This window comes from Periplaneta americana, chromosome 1, assembly GCF_040183065.1.
Source record: "Periplaneta americana isolate PAMFEO1 chromosome 1, P.americana_PAMFEO1_priV1, whole genome shotgun sequence".
In the NCBI taxonomy this organism is placed as follows: Eukaryota; Metazoa; Arthropoda; class Insecta; order Blattodea; family Blattidae; genus Periplaneta; species Periplaneta americana.
In genome coordinates this window covers 41,048,199-41,067,269 of record NC_091117.1, presented here as the reverse complement: position 1 = coordinate 41,067,269, position 19,071 = coordinate 41,048,199, and the positions used below count along the sequence as shown (strand labels likewise).

General features: G+C 38.1%; 1 protein-coding gene across 3 annotated transcripts in view; it reads right to left on the bottom strand.

Moving 5' to 3' along the window:
* Window positions 1–19,071, bottom strand: part of RalGPS (Ral GEF with PH domain and SH3 binding motif) — a 356,648-nt gene that overhangs the window by 176,537 nt on the left and 161,040 nt on the right. The window contains exon 1 of one of the 3 annotated variants that reach the window (XM_069818967.1): window positions 15,921–16,156. The exons of 1 other annotated variant lie outside the window; for it this stretch is intronic. The gene's annotated coding sequence lies outside the window, so the exon portion shown is untranslated. Of the gene's footprint in view, window positions 1–15,920; window positions 16,157–19,071 lie in introns of those variants that run through there. One more of the 3 variants, XM_069818983.1, reaches the window with a different exon arrangement.

Sequence of the window (19,071 nt, the reverse complement as noted above, 5' to 3'; positions counted from 1 at the left end):
CAGATCACAGATTTTCAATTTCGTTCATGTCCGGTCTTCTTGCAGGCCATGGTGGAACAGACTGTTGAATATCTTCTGCAGTATAAAAACACCAGTAATACCAACACAGCCAGACAAACTATACTTAACCATTGGAAAAATATACCAGGAGATGTAAACAATCATATTTACAACAATATGAGATTCTGTGAATTATACTAATAGTTGATATAACGAATTATATTATGTTTCCAAGAAAAACGTTTTAGGCTAATAATTTGTCCACGTCTGTATAAATGAACTAAAAACTATGAAACTGACGAGTCGCCAATTATTTATTGATCGATACTGAGGAAACTGTTCTTATTACAGATGTTAAACAACTGACGGTTGTCAAGTTAAATTCAAGCTAAAGGCTGGTTCACAATAAACCGGGAACGGAAATGACAACGAGAACGAGAACGGAAATATTCTTAAAATAAATGTATTTAAATGTGAACATTCACAATTAGTTAATTGTGAATGTTTACATTTAAATACATTTTAACAATATTTCTGTTCTCGTTCTCGTTGTCATTTCCGTTCCCGGTTTATTATGAACCAGCCTAAACTCTCAAGAACACTGATGGAAGAGGCCCAAGACTGGTGAAAGAAAGCAAGGCAATTGACTTGGAAGAGGTTACAAACTAAGTGGAAAGAACATCCTGTCTATTGGCCGCTTGAATGCTATTGTTCTACGATATATAGTGAGAATTTCTCTATGGTGGGAACTGTGTAATTGCAGCCCTGACTTTGTATTCCACTGTTCGCAAGGCCACTCATCTACATACAGGTGGTTAACAAAAACAGATGCTGACTTGATGATGAACACAATAAACGTATAAAAATTTCTGAGAACAATTACAAGGATAGGCACATACTTATACCCCTTCTTCAAAACATTACGTCTTCAAGCGAAGAAGACGGGATTATGACAGAATTTAATTCCCATAACAAACAAAAAACTAACGTGAGAATGACGCGCTTAAATGCACTTTCCTTGCACGATTCAAACCTCGCCTTATTGCATAAACAAAAGAAAATTGACAGGCGTTAAAAGCGCCAAGAACAAAATACACATATTAAGGATGAAGAGTCGACGACTTTTCACAATACAGAACGGCCTTCGATACCGGCAGGTCCTACGTGATGTGTTCCACATACTCCTGCTGGATTGCATTTGTACTATTAGGCCTATTTACTTTCTCATTAAATGTGAAGATTAAAAAAAAAGTTTTGAGATGCACGTTTTCTACATCACTGACACCAAAAAAGTGAATTTGGACATTTCACTTTTTTGTGTGTACGGAGATTTCTCCTGAACTATTGGAAGGATTTTATTTCTCCTTCAGTATTAATTCGGAAATGATTCACATGAAATACCGTAATTTTAGTAAATAATTAAGTCTTTGCTGAAACCAGGAATACAAAATGATCATGAGCTCAAAAATATCGCAACTACTTTTTTTTTAATTGTGCTCCCTCAATAAAATGAATAGATGAAACGAGCTCCCAAGTATGTCCACAGACCTTTCTGTTTCGGAGAAATCAATTATAATATGCAGAATTCTTTATACTTTTCGTTGCGAATATTCTGTTAATACCCTCCAGATCAAAGTGTGATTAGAACTAACTGGAAGCACCGTCAGTAAGAAACCTGCCTTCTGACTTGCCTCTACCCCTTTCCTTATTGATCCTCCCTGCGTAACCAAGGAACAACTAGCGATACCAATGTACTTAGGGGATGTGAATGACGCTCATCAAGATGGTGCACTGTGATTTTTTATGACACAGTGTAGTCACTAGCATTATTGAAAAATGACTCATTCTTAGAGTTTTAGCATCTCTTATGAACCAGAGTATAAATTTATACATGAAGTCAAATTCTTAATTTGGGATTAAAAACGATTGTTTCGTGTGTAATCGAAAGAACGAAACTCCATCTTTGTACTCTGATGCATATAAAATTATTTGGAATATGTAAATTTTTCAATAATAGGTCAACAAAATGAACTATGAAGTCCAACGCTGTGGCTATATGGACAGAGCTTTCGCTTTCCAACCAAGCGTTCTGGGACTCGATTCCCGGTGTAGGCAATAAAAGAGACTGGGTGTATGTCCGTTATCATGTGCTGTCCTGTGTTGTCTTAGCGGTGGTCATGTGCCATGCTGACCGCACTACCAGGGATATCCGCAATGTGTGCCTGTAAAGTATTCATCTGTAGCTATATTCACTCTCCTACATCGCATCGGATTGAAAATTTGTAGGAAGAGAGGAGGTTAAACAGAAGTAGAAAGAAAGAAGAACTATGAACGACAATATCATTCACACGTGACAAAGAAAACGCATAAAACGTACACTGAGAAATGTTGTTGTTGTTGTTGTTGTTGTTATAACAAGGAGGATAAGAGTTCGATATTAAGATAAAGGTATAAGCCTTACATCAAACTGCTGCGAGGCAGACTTTCGATTTTCTTTGCTGCTCTTATTCTATCATTGCTCCACTATTGTCAATTGAGGCTAGAAAATCGATTCTGCGATGCACATTTTACAAGCAGTTTTTCGGTTTCCTATGCTGTTTTCACTTCAAAATTGCTTCATTATTGATATAGTCTACGTTCCTTCCATATATTATTATTATTATTATTATTATTATTATTATTATTATGCCAGACATCATGATCTCGATTATTTATTCTTATGTAAAGTCCTTAAAGGTGACAGTAATTGTCACCCTTTCTTAAACAGTGTCAGCCTTCGTATTCCTATGAAGGACAAGAGACATCACAAACTCTTCTATATTAGAAATTCTAAATCTTCCTCGCCGGTCTCCAGATGTATTAAACATGCTAACTTACATGTAGGCGATTTCGATCCATTCAATGTATAGAAGTATTAGAATATGGCAATGTCTTTGCTAATATTATTTGCATAATCCTTATACATAAATTGGTAGTAAGAATCAACTCCTTTCCCTAATATTTTATAGTATTAATTCTTGTAAATTAATTATTGTAATCTATGTTCTTTATTTTGTTGTTAACTCAAGTATTTCATTTTTACCATATTTATTCATTTTAATGTATTAATTGTATCACTGTGCTGGACTTTTATTGGCCAATGGCTGTTGTCCAGCACATAAATATCAATAAATAAATAAATAATTATTATTATTACAAAGTTTAATTAAATAATTTATTACTTATGTTCATCATATTCCGTTCATAACGTCTTCAGTATAGACCAACTGAGGTGTGTGCGGCAGGCACATTTCATAATGTAACGAAATGGTAAGGACTTGTCACAGAGTTACCCTATATAATATAAGCTACATATAGGCCTATCAAGCATTTTAGAAATGAAATGTTGAAATAAATTAATTTTTGTAAGCATCATCCCCGACACTTCTTCCAGTAGGCCTCCTGACATGCAAGACATCACTAGCGAACTATGTGCTATGCAACAAGCTGCTTCGTGTGTACTGCGTTCTGCGGATTTTCCGCAATAGCAAAACCACCAGTGTCTCAGACCGGCTGAAATTTATTTCGAAACACTTCAGACATTCGCTGAATGAACTATAGCGATCTGTCTTGTCCTCTCTGAAAAGTGTGCCACACATCTGGCATACGATGTATTTATTCTATCATAAAATTTCGCGTATTACTTACAGTACCGATTCTTATCCTTAAACACTGACGTATTTATATTACATGATATATCTAGTGGAATTACTTCCTGCAAAACAAGACATGATCTGTGGTTAGAGTCAGGTCAGAGATGAATTCCCTACTGTCAACCCCACTTCCACAAGACACTTCTTATTAATGAGCAGTAATACCATATACACCAACGGTTTAAAGCGGTACAAAATGTAGGCTTGCTGGTCTGAAAGCTCGTCTATTTCATCGAAGACAAGGTCAAGATGTATGTATGTAGACCTATTGTCCGTCTGAGTGATTATGTCGCAGGGTCGTCGAAACTGGGGAAATCACGCAACAGTTGCTTACTTAACGGGGCTCTTTTCTTTAAATTATTTTAAACAGTTGTATAATATTGCACAGAAGTCCAATTCCGAATAGCATATGTTTTCAGGAAATAGCTACAACTGATCAGCCACAAGGTTTTAGAGGGGCCACAAGAAAAGGATGAGGGGAACCGGGATGCGACATAACCACTCGGAAAGTATGCATGTGTGTCTGTCTATCTGTATGTATGTATGTATGTATGTATGTATGTATGTATGTATGTATGTATGTATGTATGTATGCATGCATGCTATAAACGTACGCATTCATATGTGGGTAGCCTATATGTGAGTGTATGCATTAGTAATATGCGTTGATACCAATGTACTCACGTACATTATACAATATACATTTATATGTTATATCTTTGCTTGCTTTTATCTTTGTTCATAACTATCTATATCATCACTCTCGATGTCTATGGCATTAAATACGAGGCGCGTCCACAAAGTAACTTTCCCACTCGTCCCACAGCTAGCAAATCATATGTTGCGCGAAGCGACTGCGTGTACGTGATAGAGTAATGTCCTGGCATAGTGCATGCGATAGCGGAACTTCCCGAGTGCTCTCAGTAGCTTTGTTGCATTGGTTGAAATTGGACGTTGCTATTCCAGCTCCCGCCGCCTATGAAGTGCGGTCAGTGATAAAGTTTTTGAATGCACAGGGCATAGCGCCGATTGAAATTGATCGTCAGCTGTGCCAGGTCTATGGGCCTAACGTCATGAGCAAGCAGATGGTGCGTTGCTCCACAAGGTCGTCTGTGATGATGGTTGGCCCCCCACTGCGCTCCTCGTCATGCACATTTTGGCGTCCTCTGAAAATTGTCTACAGCAGCAACGCATCATCTGCTTGCCCATAGATCTGGCACAGCTGACTATCAATTTCAATCGGCGCTATGCCCTGTGCATTCAAAAACTTTATCACTGACCGCACTTCATACGCGGCGGGAGCAGGAATAGGAACGTCCATCTTCAACCAATGCAACGAAGCTACTGAGAGCACTCGCGAAGTTCCGCTAGCGCATGCGCCAAGCCAGGAATTATCACGTACACGCAGTCGCTTCGCGCAACATATGGTTTACTAGCTGTGGGACGACTGGGAAAGTTACTTTATGGACGCGCCTCGTACAACAAAAAAAGATTTACTTTGGAATTTACTCAATCACACACGGCGAGTAAACGCACTTGCTCACGAAACGAACGCACGGAAAGTAAACGCACTCGCTCACGAAACGAAGGCACGGAAAGTAAACGCACTCGCTCACGAAACGAACGCACGGAAAGTAACGCACGGTGAATGAATGCACGCTTGTAGTAGCTGCAGTAGTTATTTAACAACGTTTTCAGTAAAATCGCAAAGGTTATTCAATATCCAAATTCAATGTCGGCGACAAATGGCCGACCAATTTTTCCGAGAGCCCTCCATCAAGAGCAGGGTTGCTTTAAGTGCAGTAAACCTACGACACGGGTCTTCCAGCTTACCTCTCTGAGCTCCATACTAAGAATTTTATCATCTTTTGAAATATAGCGTTCTCGGCAGAATATGAACTCACGTATGAATGTATGAGTGTAGGCAAAGCAAAACGAAACACTTCGTTTACGTGATTCGAGTTCCGCATATTGCAGACAGATGGCAGGACTGTGACCCACTTTCAAGTTGGACACAACTTTGGCGGCTCACGCCGTGCATGAAGTGTATCTGTGGAGAATTATGTCATGTGAGTGTATGTGTACTGTAAATGTATGAAACAGGTGAGGATGATGACGAAGATAAGGAAGGGAAAAGGAGAAGCCCTGTGTCGGCACGTAGCCTATCCTGTTGAATAACACCAAGGGGACTGCCAGGCTTAACGTCCCCGTCCGACGGACGAAACACTGTCAACAGTAACATATGCACTGCGGAGAGACTTAACTCAGATATACTGGTGCACAATTGTACACCGCCACCTCTCTTAGTCCCGAGGTAGGTAATTTTACATGAAAATGTCTGATCCCACCGGGAATCGAACCCGAGCCGGTTAGTCTGGAGGCAGACTACACTTTTTATTGTTATTCTTAATAGCCTACATTTAAATGCATTTTGTGTAATTTCCGATTTAAGAATAATTAATAATTTGAATCAATAGATCTACATTCTGGTTCCGGATATCCTACATATAAGAGTAGAACAAAAACTTGGTTTTCACTAGGTAGCATTAACATTTCATCCGTGCGCAAGGTTAAGGATTCATTAATAATAGCGGAGAATGCTAGGTTGACAAGACGGATTGACCCGCACTTGACTGGGTTCTGTGCGGTATGGAGGTATCTGGTCAAATCCACTAACATACTGTACACGTAACAAGAGACTTCTTACGTATGCTCGAAGCTACAGTTAAACACATGACACTGATTTCCTCGGTTTAAAACGGTAATGAAGGTCGAGCGCTAAGTCCATAAATAAAATCAAATTACCGTACAATCAGGAAATTATCACAGAAACGACTGACCAACAGTATGTACGCAATGATTAATGCGCCGGTTTGAAACTGTAAGAATGACACCTAACTGGGGCTCGAATACAGTCTAGGATACGGTTGTTTGATCGTTGTAATCTGAAGACTCGTGACGTTTTACAACCAAGCCACCAATCCCTACCATGTGCCCGCGACATTCTACATATTTTAGTGATTTTTTTTCATTTAATTTATTTTACGACGTTTTATCGACTGCTCTAGTTGAGTGAAAACAAGGTGATAATGCCAGGGAAATGAATCGAAGAGTCCAGCATCGAAAGTTACCCAGAATTTGCTCTTAATGGGTTGAGAGAAAACCCCGGAAAAACCTCAACCAGGTAACTTGACCCAACCAGGATCTGAACCCGGGCCCACTCGTTAACAGTCAGATATGCTAGCCGTCACATTTCAGAAAGACTGTTAGCACAGTCTAGTACATACAGTCACGAAGCTCAATACGTAGTAAATATGCATAGGCTACATTAGATAGTTGCTCACCACTAGGATCACTAATATTTCCTCATTATAGGCAATGCAAAATATTGCCGGCACAGTCTATTGTTTCTAGCACCCTCAAAACTCAACCTTCGTGACTGTATATAGTAGACTGTGCTATTAGTATGTATGTACGTTCCATTGCAACCTGTATATGTATGTATGTATGTATGCAAGAAAACTTACGTAAAAACATCCTGAAGTAGTAGGAGAGATAACACACCGGGTTTCTTCATAAAATTAATGTGTGTACAGAACTCTAAAACTTCATGACAACACTGTTACGAACAGAGATTCAACTGACATCGACACATCCGTTATCATAGCGATAAAGTGTTATGTAAAAATAACATACTATCTCATGAAAATTAAGACTTCCATCAACGTTAGTCGATGTAGAAATTAGGCTCAAATATGGGCAACAATGCAAAAAAAATCGGAATTTGGCTGAGTAAGTTACTATAGTAGGCCTAACTTTCTCTGCTATATTTCAGATTGAAAAAGCTTCCGCCACACGGCGATAATCTTGGAATTTTATACCACTCGTTATCCACCTATTCTCCTAATTTCTCCTACTTCTATTTGTACTAATTTATTCCAAGAGAGTTAATGTTCAACACTTTTTTTGATGGCATCCATATTGTTTTTGGGACACGAGTGTAATTTTAAATCATTTTTGAATGCGTCTTCAAGTGGATTCCAAATATAATGAAAAAAAACACACACACACACGAGATGGATAACGAGAGGTGTAAAATTCCAAGACTGTCGCCACTGGTATAGGCTTTTCCAGTCTCAGATATAGCAAGGAAAGATACTTACTGTCAAAATTACATTGTAAATATGTAAATAACTTATGTAGACCAGATAAGAACAATTACACACGTAGCATAGACTTTTGTAAATACTGTACTGTTAACACATAACTATGGTCGAAGTAACAAAATAGTACATTTAGAACGTAAATATCATGGAGATAAAACAGGAATAGACGGGAACATAATTTACTCCAATGATAGGATATAATGTAAAAAAATATAAAGGAATATTTTTATTTTTATATGCGAAAATTTATTGATGTAAAATATGTCGTTTACTTGAGAAAGTTGAATTATTGTAACAGATATGTAAGGAGGAACAATTTATTATAATCTAGCAATAATCGCATGTAGTATTCCTTTGTAATGGAGCATGCCGAATGATTTCAATAAAAAACACACACATCATAAATTGCTAATAGGATAACCAAAGTATATAGTATTAATTGTGTAATGGAACAAAAAATATAAACACACACACACACACACACACACACACACACACCGAAATTCCTAAAAGACTAAGTGCTCAACATTGTATAATACACTAGAATATAGCGGAAACGGAAATAGCACGTGATAAGTAAGGACGGACATCACCTCCCTTCACTGGCTTACCGATATCTACGAAGTCGACGGAAGACGTACTGGACGAGAAAACACCGGAAAGATCAAGAATGTTTTGAGATGCCGTAGCAAGAGGACATTGGTTCTAATCCTACAAATGTTTATTTTATAGTACGTACATTTGGTGTCCAGAATGTGAGGAGAAATGCACAATTCCGGAAGAAAAAACAACCGCTCCTGATGGCTAAATGAACTCTAAGTAGACTGCAGTTAGTAGCTAAAACTGATCTCTTTTCTTTTGTTACCATATTATTTCTTATAGATATCATATTTTTTCCCTTTTCATAAGGAGGGGCCCGAAGCCTAGCACAGCACATCGAAGATTATTGTGTTTTACCAGTGTGATTGATATTCGTCGCCGAACGGTCGCCCTCTTGTACTGTACCTATGTATACAGTACTTTGCACTGTGAACTTAACCAGGGGTGTAGTAATGATAATGACATGTAGGCAAAATTAGTCCGAAGTCCATCGCCGAAAGTTACCCAGCAATTCTGCTTCAATTAGTTGAGGAAAAACCTCGGAAAAATGTCAACTGGGTACAACTGGGTAACTTGTCCCAACCCAGGATTTGAACCCGGGCCCGCCCATTTCACTGACCGTTACTCAACAGAAGTGGACCCTTTTAGGTGTACTTGTGCTTTGAAAACTAATTTCACAAAAATATGTAGTCCCTTTTAAAACATATCAATTGTTTGAGGCAGACGCGACAATCCATCGAGGGTCAAGGCCTACTCAACCGACTGCTGACCTCATGTTCACATGTCTCAGCATAGGTCATCTAACGATCAATCAAACAGTACGGGGGTAACGTGTGGTTAGTACGATGACCCCCCCCTCCCAGCCGTTATAGCTAGCTTTCGCAACCGCATTTCGCTACCCCAAATTCATCACAACGCGATGGTTAATTCGACCACAGAAGACGATGATATTATGTTAGTTATACAGAAAATGAAATTCATGACCGTAAAAAATGCTGCTTGAAAGCAACATCACGTAAGTAGCAAAATTTGATTTGTTATATTGAATTATTTCAACGTTACAATTGCTTGTTTGTTGAAATGTGTGTATGATAACGTTATGCAATTTGTGTGTTTTTGGAAGATATACTTTCAATTAATGCTCCGCCATAAATGTTGTAACTAAAACCTTGTGCATCCCTCGTGTTTATCGTACGGCTATTCCTCCCCCCACACGTTACCTGCACTTTGTTTTCATTTTCACTATACCATCCCTCGAAATGTTGTCCTGGCTCCGTCTAGAAGATCGTAGGAAAATCCACTGTCTTTCCCTTCTATTTCACATATTGCATTTATCCACTCCTGTTTATCTAGCGTTTCGTTTTCAAAATCTATCCATCCATCATAACCTAGAACACGATCACAACACTCCTCATTATTATCCATTCCCTCCCACCCAACATCCTCTTATTCATCTTCTTTCACTGTGGCTGTTCCTCGACTTTGGAATTCACTACCGAGTAATGTTAGGGACTGTCAGACATCAAACCAATTTAAGAATAGACTAACGAAATACTTTTCTAACAATTCTTGTTAACAATAATAGCTCTTTCAGGTATCTCAAGGTTTAATGGTTATATATATCACAGAATAAATATTTAAATTATCTCATTATTATTATTATTATTATTATTATTATCACTATTTCTTACCAATGTTTATTGTTGTCACACTAACATTACTTATCCAACTTTCATTATTTACTTTCATGTTGTTTTATGGTCTAGATATTAATGAAATAACTATGTAACCAATTGTATTCAATTAGAATTAGAGTCTGGCTGGGCGGAAAAGAAGGCCTACTGGCCTTAGCCCTGCCAGATTAAATAAATTATATTATTATTATTATTATTATTATTATTATTATTATTATTATTATTATTAAATGAGACGCTCTACTGCAGTAGTGTCAGAGTTGTAAGCTCCGAAACCGGTTGTGGTGCTAGAGACGTCCAGTCGGAGCGTGAACTTGCTTATGTCTGTGAAAGCACCGGAGCACATAACGAGTTATAGTGGAGCGCTCTGCTCCGTTTAGGCTGTGTCTGACAACGCTGCTCTACTGTATATGCCTACGTACAGCCAGTGCAATGGATAGTCGGAGAATGTAAACACGCCGTAGTCTATTCCCTCTCCCTTCGTACCAAACGCACGGAGAGATAAAGAGCATGTGACCTTGAGTGATTGTTTACAGTCTCAAACTATCCACTAAGCTGACTGTACATGGGCTACAAATGAGGCGATCAGCGCACAAATGGCACAAACCACAAAGTTTGCATATTGAGTTTATTGCTTTAAAGAGCTCTTCATATTGTTCTCTAAAGTGTAAATCGACCTAATCAAGTAATCATCATTTCCAGTTTTTCCATAAGATTTCAGCACAAATTTCGTTTGTGTATCGCATTTCGCACACTGTTACAAAGAGATAAAGTGGAAATATAATTTTGTGGGTTAGGCCATTTGTGTGCTGAGCGTCTCAAATATTACGTGGATAAAGCAGTGTTTGGTAATGGATTGCCCAGACGTCTTCCAGGACACCGGTAGAACTCTGGGATATCTAACGGCATTGGAAGAGTTGTCTGAGGGATCCGGCTGTGTAGCTGCACTAATTCAATCCTTGCCTCGATGAATAAGATTGACACAATAGACGTGGGAGACTGCAGGATACGATATTAAACCATCCCGGCATAAAGCATCTCTTTTAAGGTCTACGTAATTCTTCACATTTCTTACATTCAAAATCTTAATTTCTATACATGTCCAAGACAAAACAAAATAAATAAATAAACTAAAGGAAAGTAAATGCAGTGAAATGCAGTAAACAACGTACGAAGATCTAGAACAGACGAATGTGATGTGTAGCTCCAACTTATGTGCTCCACGAGCGAAAAGAGCTCCTTCGTAACAATTCTGGATTCAGAACGTTCAATCTGAGACGTATCTCTAACATAAAAGAAACTGCAGTTGACACAAACACATGAGGGGACTAAGTGATTCGACCCTCGGCTGTCGAGTTTGAGTCCCTGTCTGGCCTATCTATAGTGACATTTATGGCGGACAAGGTCGCAGATGGGAGGTTTTCTCGGGGTTCTCCCGTTTCCCCATAGAAGGCATCAACATCATTCCGTCATAATTTCATAGCATTCTCCGAACGCCGACTGGCGATGCACGGAGGGGGCTGGTCTAGAGACGAATGGGGTTGCCTGCTCGAAACCTCGGTACGCAGCGAGCCTTCGTGTAGCCAGACAGTTTAGGTTGGGAAAGCGCCTAGCTTGAGGGTAAGCGTAAAAGATCTTCTAGGTCACAGTGCTGGGTCGTAGTGATCCCCTCCCGAAAATGAATTTAATTCAAAGTTGACATAAACCATTTCTCAAGTTGAGTAAAGCCGGGGTGATTTAGATGTTTGTTTACTTATAGTTGTAATATTTGGTAACAACTATACTGCACTTTGTTGGACTGCTTGAATCTACATATATATGGCATGCATTGGTATTTTTAATCCGTTATAAAAAACCGCCATATCACCTATGAAGTTATGTAGATTCGGTCGAATGGTGATAGCGAGGTGGTATTCTGGAGAGACGAGACCGACAATTCGCCATGGATTAGACTATGTAACATTCGCCTCACAGTTTGGGAAATCCAAAAGGTAACCAGCCAAAAAAGATTCGAATCTACAAAAGAACACAGCCTAAGATCAGCAGACCAGCTTCTTATCCAACTGTTATGAAAGTCTCTTTTTTTTTCTTTCGTAAGTTTTCAATACTCTAGGAAAACCTTGCTTGAATTTATCTAGAGTCTATAGCAGACCTCGGCGTTAATACCTCAATTGAGGTACTGCAGACTATCCTTAACTCCTCACTCCACCTTATCCGGCACAGACGGTTATGTATCGGACATAGCGCTGGCCTTCTGTAGTCGAGGTTGCGGGTTCGATCCCGGTCCAGGTCGATGGCATTTAAGTGTGTTTAAATGCGACAGGCTCATGTCAGTAGATTTACTGGCATGTAAAAGAACTCCTGCGGGACAAAATTCCGACACACCGACGACGCTGATATAACCTCTGCAGTTGCGAGCGTCGTTAAACAAACCGTAATTTATTTGATGTATCGGACCGATACGAGTAGACCTGGGGGCAAGCATTGCTGAGTCACGAGTTGCATAAGGCATCCATCATAGCTTTCGACTATCGCTGGTCGCCTAAAATCCACCACTGATGCACAGTGCTTTACTATGTGTTCGTCCCTAAAGCGGTAAAGCGGAAAGGAAACACCCTGTGTACGATTATGTTATGTTCTGCGAAATTAGTCTTGAAACGTTCCTCGGATGCACTGGTACTGTGCACAGCAGGTTTCATGAGATAAAAGGTTCATTTCAGTGGGAAAGATAGTAAGATGCTACATTTCTCGGGGATATTATTATTATTATTGTTATTATTATTATTAGTATTATTATTATTATTATTATTATTATTATTATTATTATTATTATTATTATTATTATTAAATACGTGCTTGACGATTCTTTGCGGGTCTTCTTTTTCTTCACTTCATGATATAGGCAGAAATTTCCTTCCCAGCTTCAAGAATCCTTCCACCTCTTTCTTGGTCGTTCCTGGTCTCTTCGTTCTTCAGGTCTATATTTTGCTGCTTGGTTAGGGAGTCTGTCCATTTCCATTCTATTTATATCTGAGATCCAAGTATTTCGACATTTTATTTATAATACAGTATTTAACCTCATTTCTGACATCTTCATTTACGTATTCTGCCGAGTTTTGCACATCCCGTAGAAATTGCAAGTCTGGACTGTATTTTGCTAGTTTCTATCTTCGTGGGACTTAACTTTCAGAGCCACTTGGATAACCAGCCAGTAGCCATAGTTACAAATAATTATATTTTGGTACCCCTTCTTATTTTATTATTTTATAGTATTACCCACAGCCAAAAATGTCGTAACTTATACCACGTTCTATGTATTTAAATGGTCATAGGTAACTTGTTATAAAATTTGATCCATTGCAATCTGAATCATATTGTACATTTTTCTGCAAGAAACATCACCTTTTCTTTTGAACTGATTTTTTAAACTATATGTTTACAAATGTGATGCAAATAATTTCAGCAATATATCTTCACTTCCCTGAATTGAGATAAGATATTCTTCAAGTAGTAGATAATTCAAATAAATATTTGTACTTCTTAAGGCCTAATATTTCTGATCGAGTATCCATCGTTTAATAATTTCATTCTCCCCCACGCAAATTCTATACATTACCCAGTCGTTTCAGACTAAACAGCCGAATGGATATAATACAGAGACCTGGTAATGTCAAAGGTAGAGCATGTTAATGCCACAAAAGCAAGAACTGTTATTAAAAACATAATTTCTGAAGCAGAAAGATCCTATCAGTGAGAGTGTGTCATCATTGTTTACAAAGACCCATTTATAACTATAAGCAAAAGCTTTGTTACTTTTGCCATATATAACTGTAAATAAAAACTTCGTTAAGCTTTTGTTTCAGATTTAAACTAGTCAGGAACATGACTAGATTTTCACGGTGCTCAACGCGGTGCCAATACTGCGATACGATGTATAAGCGCCAAATAGGCTGCAAATCTTCGATCCTGTTACGCACAATACAGAGAGAGAGAGAGAGAGAAATAACTCGTCCGGCCTTAATTAAGGATGACTATGAGGATCCGGAAATTAATAGCAAATAAATATAATTAATTAAATATGAATATTGTTATAAAAATAAAATGTAATAATTAAGCACCACTGATTATCAATTATAAAACAAAATCTTAGAAGATGAATATAAAATTATACTTATAAATAAAAGATTTTATCTAAAATTAGAATATTCTTAATTAAGGCCTTCTGAGTGGTATAAATGAAACTGTATAATCTGCAGGGAATCTTTAAGAATTTGCGAGATGATTTTTTGAATTTCAAAAGATGATATTGATAATTGTTTTAAAAAATTATATGTAAATTTTGGTAAAGAACTCCGAGCACCAAAAAATGAACCTGTCACTGACCAATTGAAGAGGGGGATGTTATACTTGGCACTAAGGTAGGGAATACAAGGTTCATAAATGGCCCTCTTTTCCTGATCAACCTGATGAGCTTGGTTTAGATCTCTCTCCATAACCTATTTAAATAATTGAAAATGTTCTAAAAATTGTAGCACACCACTCTGTAACAACAAAATGTGATCACTGCGAAAGTTATAAACTCGTTCCTCATACCTTCGTTTCTTGTATACCCGAACCATGATTTCCTCATTTTCACATGAAAACCCAGTGATACCATCACTAGGTAGCACACGCGGGAAAGCACTTCTTTTGTTCAGTCCTAGATGAATGAATCTATTTGTGTACCTAGCTATTAAACAGCGTATGCGAAGCATGTCAAAAGCCTGAACAAACCAAACCCAACCTCCCAATGACCCTGGACCTTGCGAAAACTAGTTTATTTTTACAGATATATGTATGTATATTTGTGAAGTTGTACCATCTCTCAGTTTTATTTCATTATCAAATAACGCAACGCAAATAAAGACGTCAGTCCTGTGTGTGTGTGGTGTGTAGCGAGATCGAAGATTCAATAACGCACCGTCTCATTAACAGTTCAGAATTAGATTAAAACACCAGTAGTTAGAATGCACTTAAAATCCATTCAACGTGCGACGGAATTCTGAGCTCTAGGGGAGAGTTATTTTCCTCTCTGATCATCCCCTGCATTTATTACTGACATGAACAAAAGTTTCTGAGAAACATGTTGCACCTTCGCACACAATAATGTTCAATTCAATATCTTATTAGCGTTTTACGAAAGAAAAAAAAAGCTATTAGCTATATCTGTATCAACGGAACTGTTGAAGTGGAAATACAAACAAGATCCTCCACATGGCAATGTCAGTATCTTGTAAACAAGTGTATTACTCAACAACAACAGAAACAACAATTAACACACAGACAAAATAAGGCTGACGTACGTACGTAGTTACAATGCACTTGTACAATAAAAAGTGTTCATACAACTGTAATAAATTACTTCTCTGTATACTTAAAACACCAGTAGTTACAATGCACTTAAAATCCAACGTGCGACGGAATTCTGAGCTCTAAGGGAGAGTTATTTTCCTCTCTGATCATCCCCTGCATTTATTACTGACATGAACAAAAGTTTCTCAGAAACATGTTGCACCGACGCACAGAATAACATCCAATTCAATATTTTATTAGCGTTTTACGAAAGAAAACAAAATAGCTATTAGCTATATCTATATCAACGGAATTGTTAAAGTGGAAATACAAACAAAATCCTCCACATGGCAATGTCAGTATCTTGTAAACAAGCGTATTACTCAACAACACAAACAACAATTAACACACAGACAAAATAAGGCTGACGTACGTACTTGATGATTTGATCCGCTTGACAAACAGACGAATCCTGTGTTTGTTGTGGTGCAAACGGACACCTGTCACGACCACTGGCAGTCACACGAACAATACACCGAACTGAACGAAGGCGCTCCAGCTACTGCGAGCAGGCTCCGCTGCCGACTGTCTAGCCCTCCCGCCCCGCCGACCATCTGTTCGGCCGAGCGGAGGCGGCTCCGTACAGCAGGAAGGATCCGTGACGTACTGCTCCACAAAAAATTAATAAGTGCACGATCCGACGACGTCATGCACCGGGCTATACATCACGAGAAAAGGACCACACCGAATTCTGCGAACTCTCATGTGTTACTCCGTCTCTTTCGCATGCAAATTTAGTGAAGCACTGCGTAAGAAATAGCTCCACTTCATTTCCACTGTTCCCTGCTACTCCTATTTCAACTTTCCCCCTCCTCCTGCTCTTTCCATTCCTCCTTCTACTCCTCTCCATTTTCTCTTCCTTCTGCTTCCCTCCTCTTCCTATTTCGCCATCTGCTTCTCTTCATTCTTTGTCTTATTTTTTATACTTTGTACGTCTCATTTATTTTGACCTGATGTTCACATTTTTTATGCTTTTTTCTTTCTTTCTGTATGTTATATAGTGTGTCTGATTTCTATTATTTGTTGCTTACATTTTATTATTATTATCTTATTCAGTTTTATGTGTAAAATTGTAGTGTACTTAGTAAATTTGTAATGTTTTTTGTAACGCAGTTTTACTCCTGGTTGAGTGTTAGAGAAGGCCATATGGCCTTAACTCTGCAGGTTAAAATTATTATTATTATTATTATTATTATTATTATTATTATTATTCATTCTGATACTCTTTCTCTTCCTACACTTTCGCTTACTTCTTCTCCTGTTCCCACTTCTTCGTATTCTTCCTAAGTCCCTTCTGTTTCTGTTTCCTCACCTGTATACTTGTAAGTTTCATCTGCTCCTCATTCTGATCCTACTTCTGTACTTACTTCGGTTTTTTTTTTCGATTTCCCTCTTCCTATTCTCTATTCTTCCTGTACATTAATTCCTTTCCTTTCTCATGTTCTTAATATTTTTCTTCTACTTCTCTTCCTTCTGATTCTCCTTTCTCTTCTACTACGTTTTCTTCATCTTCTTCAATTATTTTTGTTTCCCCTTCTATTCCTACTTTTTCGTTTTCATCATTTTCATCGTCTTCTTTTCCTACTTCTGCCTCTACTTCTCTTCCTATTTCTTCGTTTTCGTCTACTTTAATTCCTATTTCGTTTTCTTCTTCTACTTCTCTTCCTACTTCTTCCTGTGCGTCTATTTTAACTATTTCTGGTTCATCCTTTCCGACTTCGTTTTCTTCTTCTACTTCTCTTCGTTCCGATCCTTCCTCCTACTTCATAATCGTTTACTATTCTCCGTCTATTTCATCATCATAATCATTATTATTCATCTTGATTACACAACTTTTAACACTGTATCACTTCGGAATATGTATGATAAGAACTTTCTTGTGTTAAATATTATTAACGCACCTTGTTAACATGTTTCGACCTATTTTCGGTCACCTTCGGAACTGGTCGTTGTTGGTCTTGGTCACATAGGAAACAAGAGGCGCCAAGACCAACAACGACCAGTTCCGAAGATGACCGAAAATAGGTCGAAACATGTTAACAAGGTAGGCCTACGTTAATAATATTTAACACAAGAAAGTTCTTATCATACATTATTATTATTATTATTATTATTATTATTATTATTATTATTATTATTATTATCATTAAACTGCATTCAGTTCAGCTAAACTTAATTTTTTTATTATACACTGTACAAACACTAGTCCAAAATGATTTCGTCTTGATCTAAGACCAAGTCTAACTTGCGATTTTTCTCGGTTCAAAATGGCTGAAGCTAGGTTACCAGAAGCTAAATAATTCCTTATCAAAATATAGAAGGGTAAATACTGTTCCTGCCAGCAAAATGATTAGTGAAATTTATTTTCATTCTATGTAGATGAAGGTTTGTATTAATATTTCACATAATATTATGCTCATAATGCTATAATGAACTGTCATATATGTTGGCGTGTAGATGATGTTATTTCCAGGTTTCACGTTTCTTTGCATTTCAATAACACAATTTCAGAATTTTCAAATAATTTGAAATTGCATTCGTGGAATTAGACCTATACTTTGCAGCAGATTGTTTCCAACCCTCTTCCTTTTGAAAGATGGTAATAGAATCTGTTCCTTTATTCTGTGTAACTAATTTACGTACCATATTTGAGCGTTACAACATACTTCGACAAGGAGTATATTCCTTCCATGTACTTCCTGTATGTTTAAAAGAATTTCACAGCTAGAGGGTGGATTTTTACCGTCGTTTATTTAACGACGCTGTATCAACTACTAGGTCATTTAGCGTCGATGTAATTGGTGAAAGTTTAGCGAGATGAGGCTTAGGATTCGCCTTAATACACAAGCAGGGCGGAGGGGTAACTTAAGCAACAATCTCCTTCCCCTTAGCCATCACTTGTTCATTCAACGTTAAGCAGTTTAGATATCCTCCCCCTAACTTCCCTTTGCTGTGTATTGCGGGCTGCATTTTATATGACGTAATCTATGGGCGAATCCAGAAATGCATATAGAATGTTAGTTGGGAGACCGGATGGAAAAAGACCTTTAGGGAGGACGAGACGTAGATATATATATATATATATATATATATATATATATATATATATATATAGTTGGTTATTTAACGACGCTGTATCAACTACTAGGTTATTTAGCGTCGATGAGATTGGTGATAGCGAGATGATATTTGGCGAGATGAGGCCGAGGATTCGCCATAGATTACCTTGTATTCACATTACGGCTGGGGAAAACCTCGGAAAAAACCCAACCAGGTAATCAGCCCGAGCGGGAATCGAACCCGCGCCCGAACGCAACTTCAGACCGGCAGGCAAGCGCCTTAACCGACTGAGCCACGCCAGTGGCTCCGAGACGTAGATGGGAAGATAATATTAAAATGGATTTGAGGGAGGTGGGATATGTTGATAGAGAATGGACTAATCTTGCTCAGGATAGGGACCAATGGCGGGCTTATGTGAGGGCGGCAATGAACCTCCGGGTTCCTTAAAAGCCAGTAAGTAAGTAAGTA